The 17,727-nt window shown below is 46.1% G+C and overlaps 1 protein-coding gene across 2 annotated transcripts in view; it reads left to right on the plus strand.

The window, feature by feature from the left end:
- Positions 1-17,727, plus strand: part of LOC124048585 (spermatid perinuclear RNA binding protein) — a 137,899-nt gene that overhangs the window by 38,335 nt on the left and 81,837 nt on the right. For both annotated transcript variants that reach the window (XM_046369523.1, XM_046369522.1), the window contains one exon: positions 967-1,038. The gene's annotated coding sequence lies outside the window, so the exon portion shown is untranslated. The remainder of the gene's footprint in view (positions 1-966; positions 1,039-17,727) is intronic.

Below are 17,727 nucleotides of genomic sequence, written 5' to 3' on the forward strand. Positions count from 1 at the left end.
GAGACGGTCCTGGCGCTTGCTGGACTTTCTTGGGCGCCCTGAAGCCTTCTTCTCATCAATTGAACCGCTCGCGTTGAAGTTCTTGATGATCCGATAAATGGTTGATTTAGGTGCAATCTTACTGGCAGCAATATCCTTGCCTGTGAAGCCCTTTTTGTGCAAAGCAATGATGACGGCACGTGTTTCCTTGCAGGTAACCATGGATGACAGAGGAAGAACAATGATTCCAAGCACCACCCTCCTTTTGAAGCTTCCAGTCTGTTTTTCGAACTCAATCAGCATGACAGAGTGATCTCCAGCCCTGTCCTCGTCAACACTCACACCTGTGTTAACGAGAGAATCACTGACATGATGTTAGCTGGTCCTTTTGTGGCAGGGCTGAAATGCAGTGGTAATGTTTTTTGGGGAATCAGTTCATTTGCATGGCAAAGAGGGACTTTGCAATTAATTACAATTCATCTGATCACTTCATAACATTCTGGAGTATATGCAAATTGCCATCATACAAGCTGAGGCAGCAGACTGAAAATTTATATTTGTGTCATTCTCAAAACTTTTGGCCAAGACTGTACACACACACACACACACACACACACACACACACACACACACACACACACACACACACACACACACACACACACACACACACACACACACACACACACACACACACACACACACACACACACACACACACACACACACACACAGAATTAGGGAGTGGTGTATCAGAAAGCCAGCCTAGGACTGTGATGTTCAGTTTAGGCTGGGGGGGGGGGAAGTGAGTTCTCTATCACCAAAATTACAGAAATGACTCATTTTGAATATTGTCTGGAATAGGTTGTATCAATGTGATGAATGAATATATGACTTATTATTCTATGAATATAATGTGTAGTAGTGTATGTAACACAGATGGAGGTGTCGATGCCTGATCTTTGACCTCTTTCTTCGTGCTGCCAGGTAGAGGTTCCGAACCCATCCTGAGACCGCAACACCGGGCCGCAGAGGGGCAAGAGGAAAGTACTGCGCAAGGTAAGGATCTCAGAATGGGTCACCATGCACCATGCTGCCCTGGCTAATGCATCTAGGCTAGTAGCCCACTGCACTGGATAACCCCAAGGTAAGGATCTCAGAATGGGTCACCATGCACCGTGCTGCCCTGGCTAATGCATCTAGGCTAGTAGCCCACTGCACTGGATAACCCCAAGGTAAGGATCTCAGAATGGGTCACCATGTACCATGCTGCCCTGGCTAATGCATCTAGGCTAGTAGCACACTGCACTGGATAACCCCAAGGTAAGGATCTCAGAATGGGTCACCATGTACCATGCTGCCCTGGCTAATGCATCTAGGCTAGTAGCACACTGCACTGGATAACCCCAAGGTAAGGATCTCAGAATGGGTCACCATGCACCATGCTGCCCTGGCTAATGCATCTAGGCTAGTAGCACACTGCACTGGATAACCCCATTGGGCAGCAGCACCGTGTCAGATAGGACCCACTGTCCTTGGGACTTGAACCGGTTCTGTGTACGGTGATAGTATAGACGAGGAGTGAATGTCCTTGGGTTATTCCTAATGGGAATTGGCTTCTCGTAATGTTAATGTAATAATTGAATAAGCCAGTGAAACTTGAGCAAAAATGAAACCATTCCTCACAGGCTGTGTTGTAGCAAATAAAGTCAAGGCAGTGATACAGGGAGGGAGACCGTCAGGGAGGGAGTCCCCTCCGTGAGTTGGATAGTAGTGCTCAGGGGCTGGGAGGCCCGAGCACCGCGTTTCTCCGTGTGTACAGAGCTGCTCAGTCAACCGGAAAATGAGCAGCTCTGTGTGTGTGTGTGTGTGTGTGTGTGTGTGTGTGTGTGTGTGTGTGTGTGTGTGTGTGTGTGTGTGTGTGTGTGTGTGTGTGTGTGTGTGTGTGTGTGTGTGTGTGTGTGTGTGTGTGTGTGAGCTCTCATGTTCACCCTCTGACTCAGCAGCAAGGCCACTGGCCTCTCTAACCCCACCGGACCCTCGGCCTCAAGTCACACACATACACTGAGTGGATGAAACGTGTGTGTGTTCCTTAATTTATCATATTAGGTTAGCTGGAATAAATGAGATTAGGCATATAGCCTATTTGATTAAATTAGATGTCCACTTTAGCCATAACAGAAGACGCAGGTGAACGCTTTCATAACTAGTAAATACTCGGTTGTTCTAAAAACAACTGTCTGTGTTTCTCCGTCATTAGTGTCCGTCAGTCAGAGAACAAAGCCTTAGCGTGCTGCGAGTGTCTGCTGGATGTTTGTGGTGGTTGTACGGGAGCCAAATAAACGTTGGAAAACCTCTCGACAACATCCGGTGCGGTACGAGTGTGCAACTAAGTGTTATGCTGTAGACAGGGCGGGGGGATTTCTTTGGGATCTGTCTGCACGACGACTCGATGAACTCGATGTGTCAACCTGCGACCTGACTCCTGACTGACCCTGGGCATTGGCCCATCACCCTCTCAAAAGGCAGTGTCAGTGTTTCCCCTAATGTTTTTGAGGAGGTTGCAGCTTGCAGTGCGGTTTTTGGGGAAATGATTGGGTAGGGGATACCTAGTCCGTTAGAGTTCATTCAACCGAAATGCGTCCGTTTCCGCTCATCAAATCTGACGATGCTATTATGCTAACTGACGATGCTAATATGCTAACTCCAGGCTAGAGCCATAAGTAAATCATGGATTACTGTGGATTATGTTGCGGGGCTTTAGACACAACTCAAGGTAAAGGTCATTTGACCCAAATATAGATTTTTGCATGTACTATCCCTTTAAGGCCTTCTTCCACCCGGAGGCGGAGCTGAAGCACAGAGAATAGTCCTGCTTTCATTCAAATACTTTGAGCGGTTGCTTGAGCCTACCTGGAGACCAAGTGCCAGCTGGGCAGGGCTTTGCGCTTTTGGGACTATTCCATTGTTTTCATTGTGCCAGACCCAAGCAAGCGCAATCGAGCACAGCCAGAGTATTTGAAAGGAAATAAATAGGGCCTACTGTTTGAGCCCAGGTCTTCCACAGCCCGGACGGAGCTGACGCAGAGAGACAATAGACCAGGCGTTTGTCTAGCGAGCTGTCTTTGTCTCTTCTATATGCCCTGATGTGTTGCAGATGTGGCAGCCAGGGTTCTCATCTCAACACTGTGTGTGATTTATAGCCAAGGACACAGAGCAATGCTTTATAAACCGGCAGGACAACGTCAACAACAGTGTGGTGTGTGTAGAGATGGGGCCATGGCGACTGCGGTGTGCTGGTCTGCTGGGTTGGTCGATCTGTGTCTTGACTGTCTGACCTGACGTTTGGCTACCTTGGTGTGCTCTGTGGCCCCGGGTCGCGTTTATCTCGCTACTGTGTCAGCCACGGACTTAAGGCCAGATTCAATCCCGTCGTGTTTTGTCCACTATGCACATTTTGAAGGCAATGTTCCCCATGGTCGCCGGAGACCACATTCACGGTAAACTCAGCAAATAGAAATGTCAATCGCGCGATACCTCAGATCTTCCGCAGGTTTAATAAATGTGGTCTTCTCTCTCCCAATCGCCATGAAACCTGAGAAGGAGGATGGTTACACAATGGTCCAACGCTGGTTCGGTTTTGCTGGTGTGTGTGTGTGTGGTGGTGTGGTGTGTGTATGTATGTATTAGAGATGTGTCTGACTAATTGATTTCCCATGGTGTTTTGGGAATAGCTGAAAGTTTGCCCACCCTCGTTTACCACCACATCATTCCCCAGTCTTTTCTCCCCCATTAGTTCTCTTGTCATTAAGTTTCTTTGCTGGCAGCTTGATGCTGTTTCAGGTTTCAACTCTGCTTTCATGTTTCCCTTCGCTTCCCTGAGCCGTTTGTCTGTCTGTCTGTCTGTCGTCTCTCTCACTCTCTCTCACTGTCTCTCTCCATCTGTCTCCTCTCTCCATCTGTCGCCTCTCTCTCTCTTACTCTCTCTCACTGTCTCTTTCTCTTCCTGTCTGTTGTCTCTCTCTCTCTCTCTCTTTCTCTCACTGTCTCTCTCTCTCTTACTCTCTCTTGCTGTCTCTTTCTCTGCCTGTCTGTTGTCTCTCTCTCTCTCTCTCTCTCTCTGTCTATCGTCTCTCTCTCTGTCTATCGTCTCTCTCTCTGTCTATCGTCTCTCTCTCGCTGTCTCTTTCTCTGCCCGTCTGTTGTCTCTCTCTCTCTCTCTGTCTATCGTCTCTGTCTAACTCTCTCTCGCTGTCTCTTTCTCTGCCTGTCTGTTGTCTCTCTCTCTCTCTGTGTGTCTGTCGTCTCTCTCTGTCTCTCTCTCTCTCTCTCTCTCTCTCTCTCTCTCTCTCTCTCTCTCTCTCTCTCTCTCTCTCTCTCTCTCTCTCTCTCTCTCTCGTCTCTCTCTCTCTCTCTCTCTCTCTCTCTCTCTCTCTGTCTATCGTCTCTCTCTCTATCGTCTCTCTCTCTCTCTCTCTCTCTCTCTCTCTCTCTCTCTCTCTCTCTCTCTCTCTCTCTCTCTCTCTCTCTCTCTGTCTATCGTCTCTCTCTATCGTCTCTCTCTCTCTCACTGTCTCTTTCTCTGCCCGTCTGTTGTCTCTCTCTCGCTCTCTGTGTCTGTCGTCTCTCTCAGTCTCTCTCTCTCTCGCTGTCTCTTTCTCTGCCTGTCTGTTGTCTCTCTCTCTCTCTCTCTCTCTCTCTCTCTGTGTCTGTCGTCTCTCTCTCGCTGTCTCTTTCTCTGCCTGTCTGTTGTCTCTCTCTCGCTCTCTGTGTCTGTCGTCTCTCTCTGTCTCTCTCTCTCTCGCTGTCTCTTTCTCTGCCTGTCTGTTGTCTCTCTCTCTCTCTCTCTCTCTCTCTCTCTCTCTCTCTCTCTCTGTGTCTGTCTCTCTCTCTCTCTCTCTCTCTCTCTCTCTCTCTCTCTGTGTCTGTCGTCTCTCTCTGTCTCTCTCTCTCTCTCTCTCTCTCTCTCTCTCGCTGTCTCTTTCTCTGCCTGTCTGTTGTCTCTCTCTCTCTCTCTGTGTCTGTCGTCTCTCTGTCTCTCTCTCGCTGTCTCTTTCTCTGCCTGTCTGTTGTCTCTCTCTCTCTCTCTGTGTCTGTCGTCTCTCTATGTCTCTCTCTCCCTAGTTGGTCGTAGTTGTAGCGTCACAGTAGTGGGACTAGTATAACACTAGACTAGAGATCCACGTGAGTGTATTCCCACTCTACCGCATGTTTTTCTGCCAGCTGACACCCACACGCTCTCTCTGTCTCTCCCGCTCTCTCTCGCTCTCTTTCGCCGCAGTGTCCTTGAGAAAGCAATGACTTTTGCATCATGCAAAGCGTTAGGGCTGGGTTGTTTCCGTGTTTCTCCGTCAGTCTGTCACTTTTCCAGGTAGCAGCGACATGGCGGGTTGTTGGCAGGATGAAGGTGGGAGCCGAGCCACGGTCTCACCTCGCTTTACTCTCAGGAGAGGAGACAGAGAGAGGCCCTGCTGTTTGAGGCCCCGCTGTGCTGTTTGAGTTTGGCCGGATGATGTTCACGTTGATCGTTTTCAGATATTCAGGGTTTGAAACCAACAGCAGAGCTCAGCTCTCTCTTACATCTCCGTAATATCCTTATATGGCCGTTTGTTTGACTAGGCGAAGAGAAGCAGAAGGTGCTTGTTTGCAAAAGTTCACCAACACTTGGAAATAAATACAAAATTGTCACTTTCACAGCCACAGTGCCAAATATCTAACATGTCCTGTGTGTGTGTGTGTGTGTGTGGATGGATGTTAATTTATTTCATTTAAAGCACAATCACACCATCACAAGCCTTATCTCAGACCCGTATCGTCACACTTGCTTTGTCACAGTTTTCCACCCACTCAATCTAAAATATTCATAAGTGAGTTGAAGAATGAATCCTAGGCTTATTATCTACCTGTAAGACCACACCCCTTCAGTTCCTGTCCCCCCCCCCCCCCCCACCCGCTGGATCGGATGTACATTGGTTGGCTGCTTTGATTTTTTTACAGCTCAGCCATATGTGTTCTGTACGTTGGTCCTTTGTGATCCTGCTGATGTCACGTATGTCACCTCCCAGCTGGCCTATTGCAGTAGTACAGACTTACCCACAGCAGCTCTCTGGACCCGGCTCGTTAGCTGGATATAGACAATGTGCACGGTGTATGTCGGGTTTATTGAGCCAAACACAATACCATGTTTTTCTGTAATATGGCTATATTTGACATGTTGACGTCGCTCTTCCTGCACTTGCCGTGCCTCTGTTTCCACCTGTAAGACCAGCCCAGCAGAGTACATTATTTCATTTTCATTACAGCAGTATCTCTGCTTAATGCGTTGTTTTGTCGCCCAGTCAGTTTCCCATTCGCGAACCTCTCCGGTCCCCACGGATAGTTTGTCTAGTCAATACAGTTGCAGGCAGCAGGTAATTGGAAAGTCGCAGTGTTTGTAGAGTAGAGGACATGTCCTTATATGACAATAACACAAACACTTTGGCTTGCGCCTGGGAATGAAGAGGAAGGATATCTTCCTTATGGGAAGCAACATGTCCCCCCACACACACACACACACACACACACTACACAAATGTTCTGGCTTGTGTCTTCTTCAGACAGTCTATGTGACTAGACCTGCCCTGTACTGAGAGGTCGGAGTGTATGGAATGCATCAGACCAGGCAGAACTAGGCGTTACACTGTCTCTCTGTGTGTGTGTGCGTTTTCGTGTGTGTGTGTGCGTGTATGCACGTATCCACCCACACATTTGTGTGTGTGTGTGTGTGTGTGTGTGTGTGTGTGTGTGTGTGTGTGTGTGTGTGTGTGTGTGTGTGTGTGTGTGTGTGTGTGTGTGTGTGTGTGTGTGTGTGTGTGTGTGTGTGTGTTGCTCAACCCCAGCGCTGTGTGATGTTGGTGCTTCCGTCAGTGGATGGTGGCGGGAAGAATCAAATCAAATGTTATTGGTCCCGTGCACATATATATAGAACAGATGTTATCGCGGGTGTAGCGAAATGCTTCTGTTTCTAGCTCCAACAGTGCAGTAATACCTGACAATACAAAACAACACGCACAAATCCCCCAAAATACAAATAACCAAATGAAGAAATATCAGAATGAGTCCCCCTCAGAAATATACAAATTATGAATAAATATAGAGGGAATATATATATAATGGTGTGTAGAGACAATACGGACAGTATATGAATAGAAAAGGTGTGTACAGCAGTAGTTATATAGGATGAGCCTTGACTAGAATACAGTATACACACATGAAGTGGGTAAGACAGTATGTCAACATTATTAAAGTGACCAGTGTTCAATGACTATGTACATAGGGCAGCAGTCCCTACGGTTCAGGGTAGGGAGGAGTGTGTTCGATGATTCAAGTGTTAAAAGGATGAGAGTTTGTTTCCCCAACAAAGGCAGTGTAGCATTCCTAGTAATTACCCCCCTGCAATCTATGAACACTGTCTGTAACACTTAGCTACTGCACTTAGCCTACAGTATACTTATCATGGCTGCTGCCTACACACACACACACACACACACACACACACACACACACACACACACACACACACACACACACCCCTCCGAGCAACAGACCCCGCACCTCTCTTTCACTTCCTCTTTTTCTCTTTTCTCACATCTATCTTTGTCTTCATCTCTTTCTCTCGCTATTTCTATCTCTGTCTCCTCGATCTCCATCTGTCTCTTTCTCTCTTCTCCTCTCACCCCCCCTTGTTCTCTCTCTGTTCCTTCCTTCCTGCCCTGTGCTTTTTCTTCAACGTTCAACTGGGAACACTGGGTGCTGCTGGAAAGAGGTAGCCATGACAACGACCATTTTCAAGGAAAAAGTCGAGGCGGAGGCACACTTCCGCAATCGCTCTCGCTCTTTTGCTATCGGTCTCTATCTTTCTCTCCTGTCTCTGTCTCAACCCTGTTTTACTTTTCTTTCTCTTACTGTGTCCCTCTACCATGCACACTGATTGAGTTAAGTCCTATGGAGAGTGACATAGAGGTAGAGCTGGCCCCATGCAGTCGACTGGTCGATTGTGTTGTCGATAGGCTGTTGGTTGACCCAGATTTCTTTAATTGAGCAGTAGCTAAAAAAAAATCACACAAAAAAAATATATATATATCATAGTGTACAAGACATCAGTCTGATTCGTGCCTGTCTGAGTGGACCGATCCATTGTGGAGGCCGTGTGGATGGCACAGTCCATCAGTCTAAGACGTGCTATTGGAATTGTATATGGTTATAATACATACATCTCAAATACGCTTTCTCCCTCGTTGGATAGCGGTCGCTGTCCACGGTTCTGAAACACATCAGTGCACTGTTGAATTGGCACCTTTTCCTAGACCATGTTGCTATGTGCATAATAGCAAAGTTAACCAGCATATTGGTGTTGAGAACAATGCGGCGGAGGCAACAGCAGAATTGAAGAGATGAGAAAACAGCCCTTGCCTTGTTGTTTAAGATAAGTGAAGAGAGAGGAAACCCCAACGTAATTAGGTCTATAATCAATAGCCGAACTGTTAAATGTAGCTGGCTTTTTAAATCATCCGTTAATCAACAGAAATAAGACCGATCCTGCTTCTGTTGCTTGTTTGAGTGTTTGTTCAATAGCCTACTGATTCTGTGAGCACCAAGCCTCACGCAATGACATGTCAAGTAAACATTTCCCAAATCCGGCTGTTTTTAATATTTGCTATGCTGTAATAAAGGCTTGACATTTTTGGTTTTGTTTTGTTAGAACAGCCTCTCGGGTATTATTTTTCATTTATTCCATGTTGTTTACACTGTTCCAAATTGTCGGGAAAATAATATTTATAATAATAATAACGCTCCTTCTAATTGTTATTATTACTATAACTATTATGATCATATGTAATGTCATTATCATTAGTAGGCTTAGTATTCCAGCCTTGTTATAACCACCATTGAGCTGTAGGCCTAAGAGCGTGTCCTGTTTAGTCTTAATATCGTAACTTACTAAGGCCTATATTTCAATACATATATAGGCTACTGTATCAATCAATCATTCATTCGCTCATGTCATCACACAGCATACGAGTCATTCATGATTTGAGATGCAATCAAGCATTTTAGTTTTAAAATAGAACAAAAGCGAGCGTTGAATGATTAGCTTACACAATAAGTAAACCGTTCCATTTTGGAAATTGCATTCGCAAACTAATTTAACTGCTTTCAGTCTTTGCTGTAATGAAGGCTTAACAAGAACAAAATGTTACAACAGACTCTCTGGCACTCTTATACTTTACTTAGTGTTGTTAACATTGTTCCAAACGGTCAGAAGAATTATATTATAATCTATACAGCACCTCTGGTACACATAATATGCACGCAACTCTTGCTCTTTTCCTTATTTTTCTTGATCTCCAGTATTTTCCACAACTAGTCGCATTTTTGCACACATCTTTTGCCTGCATGTGTGCATTTTTGCTCACATTGCACACATCTGACTTACCCTTTACCTCCTGAGCAACCGGTAAACATTGCCCCCATTTCAAGTTTATTTGTAACGTCCTCTGCATCCATTTAGCTGTCACGTGTTACGGTGTTCAGAGTTTGTTAGAACCAATTTATTGATGTGATTATGATATGCTATAGGTCAGGCCCCGTTGTGCTGGGGGAGGTTGGGTAATGAAATGATGTGCACGAGCACAACACACCACAGTTGTCACTTCTGTCCTGTCTGAACCTGCCGATGCCAGTCATTTTTTACATGGCAGGAGAGTCACACTTCCAGACAGAATAACCTACAGTTTTTTTGGTGAACTCCAAGGTCCTCTGATAATACTAGTCCCGTGTGAATCGACATCCCTGTGTTTTCAGTGAAAGGCCTGAGTTTGACAACGTGTTGCAGGTCGGTTTGCGCAAGAAAACAATAACTGATTCGATAACTTGAGCCAAGTGCTGCCCATAGCTATATATGAATGGACTACATATAGCCTATCAACTTTCACAGTGAATGCTTTTGTTCATATGTTTCGTGCGTATGAATTGAATATTGCCATATGCACCAGTAAAAAATATTGAGCCTATTTAATGCAACACTTGATAGTTAATAGATGGCAAAGCAGCAGCATACAACTGACCTAAACGTTTGGAAATGATAAGTTCACTTTCGCATCCATAGCCTTAAAATGCATCTCAAGTGCAATTGCACTGTTTAGCGAAATACTGGAGGGGGGCATTTAGGACGTGCTGCGGTATCGCTCAAACATCCTAATGATTATGATCACACTTCCTCGATTCAAATATAATGGCGACGCTAGAGTCAAGCTGGTTCTGTATGGTTTAGAAACTTGGGAACCAAGCTGGAGTTATCAGTGTGGCCACATCACCATGTTGAAATACTGTAACCATGCCTAGAATAAAAACTTCCAGGTTTCCATCATAACTGTGTGTGTGTGTGTCACGCTCCCCAAATGATAGCCTAGTAAAATAAATTCAGGACAATGCTGAGGCTGGCTGATTTGCCCTCTTTCTGCTAGAGCTCCCTCGTGGCCCTGCTCTTAGTCATTCAGATGAGATATTAAGATTTCAATCAGACTGGAGGTGAACCAGAGTCCGTCTCTGTATGTGTGTGAAAGCAGCTCTGGGGGAGTAGAGGGAGAGGGCCACACGGTGTAGCATTTACATTTACATTTAAGTCATTTAGCAGACGCTCTTATCCAGAGCGACTAACAAATTGGTGCATTCACCTTATGACATCCAGTGGAACAACCACTTTACAATAGTGCATCTAAATATTTTAAGGGGGGTGAGAAGGATTACTTTATCCTATCCTAGGTATTCCTTAAAGAGGTGGGGTTTCAGGTGTCTCCGGAAGGTGGTGATTGACTCCGCTGTCCTGGCGTCGTGAGGGAGTTTGTTCCACCTAGCCTGTTGTTCAATCAGTAGTGCTCTGCAGGACTTGCACCGCAAACAAACCTCACTATTTGGTGGCTGTGCAGTATTGGTTTGACTAAAATAAGCCTCTCTCCCCCCAGTTTGAACTAAAAATAAAAGTGTTTTTTTTTGCTCTGAATAATAGTCAAAAGATGAGCTGCTGTTCAGATGTGTTGCTGCATGAAACATCCCCTCGGGTCGACACGGAAAGGTTTAGGATGCTGTATATACATTCTTCACGTATGCGGGTCCCTGGTTGTGGTTCTGCGGCCTGTTTTAGACTGAATGAAATACTGAAACAGAGCTGTACATGGAGGAGATTGAGAGAGAGAGAGAGGATGGATGGAGAGAGGATGGATGGAGAGAGGATGGATGGAGAGAGGATGGATGGAGAGAAGATGGATGGAGAGAGGATGGATGGAGAGAAGATGGATGGAGAGAGGATGGATGGAGAGAGGATGGATGGAGAGAGGATGGATGGAGAGAGGATGGATGGAGAGAGGATGGATGGAGAGAGGATGGATGGAGAGAGGATGGATGGAGAGAGGATGGATGGAGAGAAGATGGATGGAGAGAGGATGGATGGAGAGAAGATGGATGGAGAGAAGATGGATGGAGAGAGGATGGATGGAGAGAGGATGGATGGAGAGAGGATGGATGGAGAGAAGATGGATGGAGAGAGGATGGATGGAGAGAGGATGGATGGAGAGAGGATGGATGGAGAGAAGATGGATGGAGAGAGGATGGATGGAGAGAGGATAGATGGAGAGAGGATGGATGGAGAGAGGATGGATGGAGAGATAGAGAGGCCTGGCCTTGGACTGACTGGCTATGAAATATTAATGCTACCACTGTGTCATAGCAGTAGCCAGTCAGCTATTCAAACTCACCTGATACTCAAGTGGTTTAGCTACAGGGCTATGTACACTGTTTAAAACATAGAGAGGTTTATTTTTTAAATTATGAGTGTATTTGGAATAAAGCAGATTTTCATTTAATAATCCATTGATTCACAATTATCTATTGGACTCACTAGTCAGTTTCGAGATGTGTTTCCCCCTGCCATAGCCATGTTTTCCCTGTTATTTCTGAGAGAGAGAGTGTGTTTCTCGGTGATTCTGGAGGTGTCTCCGACAGTGTCAGACCTCAGGATTTGGTTAATGAATTGCTGTTGTCGAGCAGAGTGCCCAAATTGACCTGGAATGAATGGATACACTGATCCGCTCCGACTTGGCACAGAGAGAAGGAGAAAGAGGGAGCGAGAGGGAGGTACTGCAGCAGCTGGCGTTGTGACACACACACACACACACACACACACACACACACACACACACACACACACACACACACACACACACACACACACACACACACACACACACACACACACACACACACACACACACACACACACACACACACACACACACACTTCCACATCCATCCCTGACTCTGAATTGCCCTTTTCTATCGCTTTTCCAAATGAATGAATTAAAGGTGCGCAGGTCAGCAGTTTGTTCACCTGGAATTGCTAATAACCCATCCGCCACCGCCCGACTATATGTGATGAAGTGAACATCTGAGGCCCGCACCCAACCCTAACCTGCAAATATGGAAAATGCGCTGTAGGCTACAGTCAGAGATGGCGGAATGCTTTTTTTGAAAGGGGGTGCAGGATTCGTTTGGGCCTAATTTGGATATGTTTCTGCTTATGATTTTGGTAGACTATTTGTTAGTCAACTTGTCTTGAAATAAATACAAGCATCTTCTCTTCTGTCGTTATATGTTGCCCTAGAAGACTGAAATTAACCCCTGCTTACAAGAATAATGTCATAAATGATAGATAGAATGAATTCGTCAATCTAGGTGACATTGTTAAAAATGTTCTCGGTCATCGCTACTTCTTTTGTGGCGCGAAGACGTTTAGGGACCGGGGAGAAAATACAATTATTCCCCCAAAAATGGGAAAGATTTTCCAAATGACACCAGTTTGACAGGTTGTAAGGAAATAGAAAGCTGTGAAAACGACCCAACACGTTTCTGATACGATTGACGTTTTATGTGTTTGATATAGCTTTTATGATGCTGATAAAGACAGCACCTCTACAGACGGTCCCTAACTGCACATTCACATTCCCTCGGAAAGAAGGAAATCATCTTTCTCTACTCGAGTCAAAAGGTACATTTTACTGCAAGAAAGGCTTAATTCTGCCGGAGTTAATATAAGACTTTGTAAAATATATTAATTTAGCTTTATTTAACTAGGCAAGTCAGAGGTTATAGACCTACAGTCAGCATCCAGATTTCAGTTCCCATTTAACCTATTTGAACAGTAGACTACAGTTCCCTTGACATGCCATAGACCTATTTGAAGTCCCCGTCTTGTGACTCTTCAATTTGTATAGCGACTCCCAGTCACCACACATAACGTAGGCACTGCTATCATCCTCTTTTACCTCTTGACAAAATCTTTCCCAAACATGACTTTTCAGGCCCTCCCTCCCTCCCTTCTCTCTCTCTTTTTTTAACTCTCCATTTCGCAGCTTTTCTCCGTGGATCGGCGTGCACCTTAATTCTGCCCCTTCCCAAAAGCGTAGGCTATTTGGCGGACCTAAAGTCAGATAGCCCAAAAATAATAAAAGAAAAACATCCATTTAGACTATAGATATAAATTGCACAAGATTTCTTCACGTGTTGTGTTCTTTTTAGTCAACCCGGCGGCAACCACCCGCCCTTCGTCCACACGTCATTTCATGACCCTAAGCCCGCCCAGCGGATATAACCGCGGCGGCTGCAGGTTGAGTCCTCTCATGCCTAGTCCAAATATACACTCCCACCTTATCGGTCGCTATTTCACACAGACACTGTTTTGACTGGATTATGATCCTCCACAGTCTAGGTGTAGTGGGTAGAGACCGCAGCTCTGGCATTAGATGGCATGTTGCCCCGATTCCAGCAGAAACAGATGGCACTGCAAGGTCCTGAGAAACTTCTGCTGAAAAACACAGCACAAGGTTGGCCTGCAGTGCCTGCACCAGGCTCTATTCTACAACGGGAGGAGCAGCCTATGCCAATCTGCCCATCCAGCCACTATAGTACCAGTATGAGGAGAAGCTGAGGAGGCCTGGCATGCATTCCAACCTCCCCTGTAACCCCCTATTAGACCTTCCAATGCCAAGTGTGTCTAACCCCCCCCCCCCCCCCGGTTACGCCAGGACCCCCCCCCCCCCCCCACACACGGATTTACCCACTGCCTGGATGCAAAACACAACTTGTGTCAGTCGACTGACTCTGAACTCTCTCACACACACACATGCACACACTCCCTCCCTCTTACCCAGACAGACAGAGAGCCAGAGAGAGAGAGAGAGTCTGGCATAGTATTGTCCTGACTTCTGCTAATACACTGCCTATGCCTCAGCCTCCCTCAGCCCTGCCTGGGCATTAGCCCACTTCTCTGCTCCATTAACACTTTAATAAACAGTCTAATCCAGGCTAAAAGGCTCTCCCTCTTTAAAGCTGATGTTTAGTTACACAGTCAGCTGTCTTGCTCAGGCTTCTCTCCTCAAGAGGTATGCTTAGATATGCAGACATTTTTACATTAAGCATAATGATTATGGCCCTAGATTGCAGGAATAAAAATGTTTTGGGTCTTTGAAAGATGCTAAATTCTCCAACTTCCCACCCCTCGGCCATTCGAAGGTGCTTTGTGCCCTCTCAGATTTTGCGGGTTGCATGACGCCCTAGTATACCGTACGGTAGCTGAGTCAAGGTTAGTTTGTGTGTTTGATATTGATGTGCTTGATATTGATGCACAGTGTAAACCTCCGGTCCTACCTCTCTCAGTGGCAAACGGTACGGGACAGTGTGGGGTAAAAAGCCACCAGCTACCGGACCACTCTCTTTCCCCCCTTCCTGTCCTCGATGTGCAGATGTCGCCCAGTGAGACACTTCTAAAAGGGAAGCACTCTAGGAGACTATGCCGACTGACGATTTGTTGTTCTTTTTTTCCATTAGGGGGATAGTAAATAATTATATGCTTAAATATTATATAGCTAGGCTATAAGCGATATACTTTTGCCTTTTCGGGACTCGTGGTGAACATCCACCTAAAATGAGAGAAAAAACAAACAAAAAACAAAGCATCGGTAATAAAAAAAGCTCTCTGTCTGTTTCGTTTTCCCAGAAGCCCTGTGCTAATCTGGTTCGGTTGTTAAAAGCAATGTCCTGGTCCTGCCGCTGGCTTGATCTCGCCGGGATGGACCTGTGTCCATGTTGTGCGTGAGTTGTCCGTCTCTGTGCCCGTTGCGTGTGTGTTTCTCTCTTAGTGTGTGCTTCTCGCTGAGTGTGTGTGTTCGTGTGTGAGCCCTCCTGTCCTGTCTCCAGCTGTGACCTCATTCCCTAATAGGTATTTGGGTCTGTTACAGGACATGCCTCTCCAGCCCAACCCACCATCAAATTAATATGCAATTTTTTAAAATGAATAACACTAGTCCTCTCGTCTGGTCTGCTCTGGATTATACGATAAAATAATGAGGAAGAGAGCGAGGGGGATGGGTAGGGGTGTTGTACCGGAGAGGAGCTCAGTACAGTAGTTGAAACGTCTGCGCAATTCCCTAGTAACGGCATGATTCTGAGACAAAAAACATTGACTGCAAAGTTAAACAAACCATACAGCTCTATGCACAAGGACAACTTTTATCAATTTACACAGAACATTTTTTACAAGAACACCATTTACTCGAAGAACAGTGCAGAAGATGCACATTTTGATGACAGAATGACATTGCGACCACGTTTTCCAAAGACTCCATAATTATGAATGTCAAATCAGATCAAATTGTATTTGTCACATGCGCAGAATACAACAGGTGTATTCTCCTTGTTGTGAAATGCTGCCCTTAACCAACAATGTAGTTCAAGAAATAGAGTTTAAAAAATATTTACTAAAGGGGCCTCCCGGGTGGCGCAGTGGTTAAGGGCGCTGTACTGCAGCGCCAGCTGTGCCATCAGAGTCCCTGGGTTTGCGCCCAGGCTCTGTCGTAACCGGCCGCGACCGGGAGGTCCGTGGGGCGACGCACAATTGGCCTAGCGTCGCCCGGGTTAGGGAGGGCTTGGTCGGGAGGGGTGTCCTTGTCTCATCGCGCACCAGCGACTCCTGTGGCGGGCTGGGCGCAGTGTGCGCTAGCCAAGGTGGCCAGGTGCACGGTGTTTCCTCCGGCGCATTGGTGCGGCTGGCTTCCGGGTTGGATGCACACTGTGTTAAGAAGCAGTGCGGCTTGGTTGGGTTGTGTATCGGAGGACGCATGACTTTCAACCTTCGTCTCTCCCGAGCCCGTACGGGAGTTGTAGCGATGATAGTAGCTACTACAACAATTGGATACCACGAAATTGGGGAGAAAAAGGGGAGAAAAAAAAATTACTAAATAAACTCAAGTAAAAAGTGTAATAAAAATGAACACAATAAAATTATATAGTAATAACAAGGATAACAAGGATAATAACAAGGATATATGCAGGGGTACCGGTACTGAGTCAATGTGCAGGGGTACAGGTTAGTTGAGGTAATTTGTACATGTAGGTAGGGGTAAAGTGACTATGCACATATAGTAAACAGCGAGTAGCAGCAGTGTAAATAATCAGGGTGGCCATTTGATTAATTGTTCAGCAGGCTTATGGTTTGGGGTAGAAGCTGTTAAGGAGCCTTTTGGACCTAGACTTGGCGCTCCGGTATGGCTTGCCGTGCGGTAGCAGAGAGAACAGTCTATGACTTGGGTGACTGGAGTCTTTGACAATATTTGTTGGGCCTTCCTCTGACATTGCCTAGTATATAGGTCATGGATGGCAGTAAGCTTGGCCCCAGTGATGTATTGGGCCATACGTACTACCCTCTGTAGGCCTTACGGTCGGATGACAAGCAGTTGCCATACCAGGTGGTGATCCAACCGGTCAGGATGCTCTTGATGGTGCAGCTGCAACTTTGTGAGGATTTGGGGACCCATGCCAAATCTTTTCAGTCTCCTGAGGGGGAAAAGGTGTTGTCGTGCCCTCTTCACGACTCTTGGTGTGTTTGGACCATGATAGTTTGTTGATGATGTGGACAACAAGGAACTTGAAACTCTCGACCCAGTCCACTACAGCCCCGTCGATGTTAATGGGAGCCTGTTCGGCCCTCATTTTACTATAGTCCACGATCAGCTCATTTGTCTTGCTCACATTGAGGGAGAGGTTGTTGTCCTGGCACCACACTGCCAGGTCTCTGACCTCCTCCCTATAGGCTGTCTCATCGTTGTCGGTGATCAGGCCTACCACTGTTGTGACGTCAGCAAACTTAAATGGTGTTGGAGTCGTGCTTGTCCATGCAGTCGTGGGTGAACAGGGAGTACAGGAGGGGGCTGAGCACGCACCCCTGAGGGGCCCCGGTGTTGAGGATCAGCGTGGCAGATGTGTTGTTGCCTACCCTTACCGTCAGGAAGTCATTCTCTTCATGGTGATGTATCCTGAATAGGCCCACAAAGGTAGAAATCCTTCTTTGCATATTTGGTTATTATTATACTCACTGTCTATTATTCTAATGAGCTCCACCCCTAAAGAAGACCAAATTTGTTTTGTCCGAACCGGACCTGCTCTGTACCAGTAATAGTTGGTATAGTTTGGACATCACAGTACAGCATAGTTGAGTACAGTACAGGACATTGGAGTTGTGTACAGTGCAGTTACTATACTTTACTCTACTCTATGGGAATAAGCATTATTCATGACTGAAACTGTTCACACCCCTCTTGTTGGTGGAGAGAATTTTGCAGATTTAAAGCTTATTTCCTGCAATTCTACACATTTTGCCAT

The sequence above is a fragment of the Oncorhynchus gorbuscha genome, linkage group LG11 (genome assembly GCF_021184085.1).
Source record: "Oncorhynchus gorbuscha isolate QuinsamMale2020 ecotype Even-year linkage group LG11, OgorEven_v1.0, whole genome shotgun sequence".
NCBI classification, from domain to species: domain Eukaryota; kingdom Metazoa; phylum Chordata; class Actinopteri; order Salmoniformes; family Salmonidae; genus Oncorhynchus; species Oncorhynchus gorbuscha.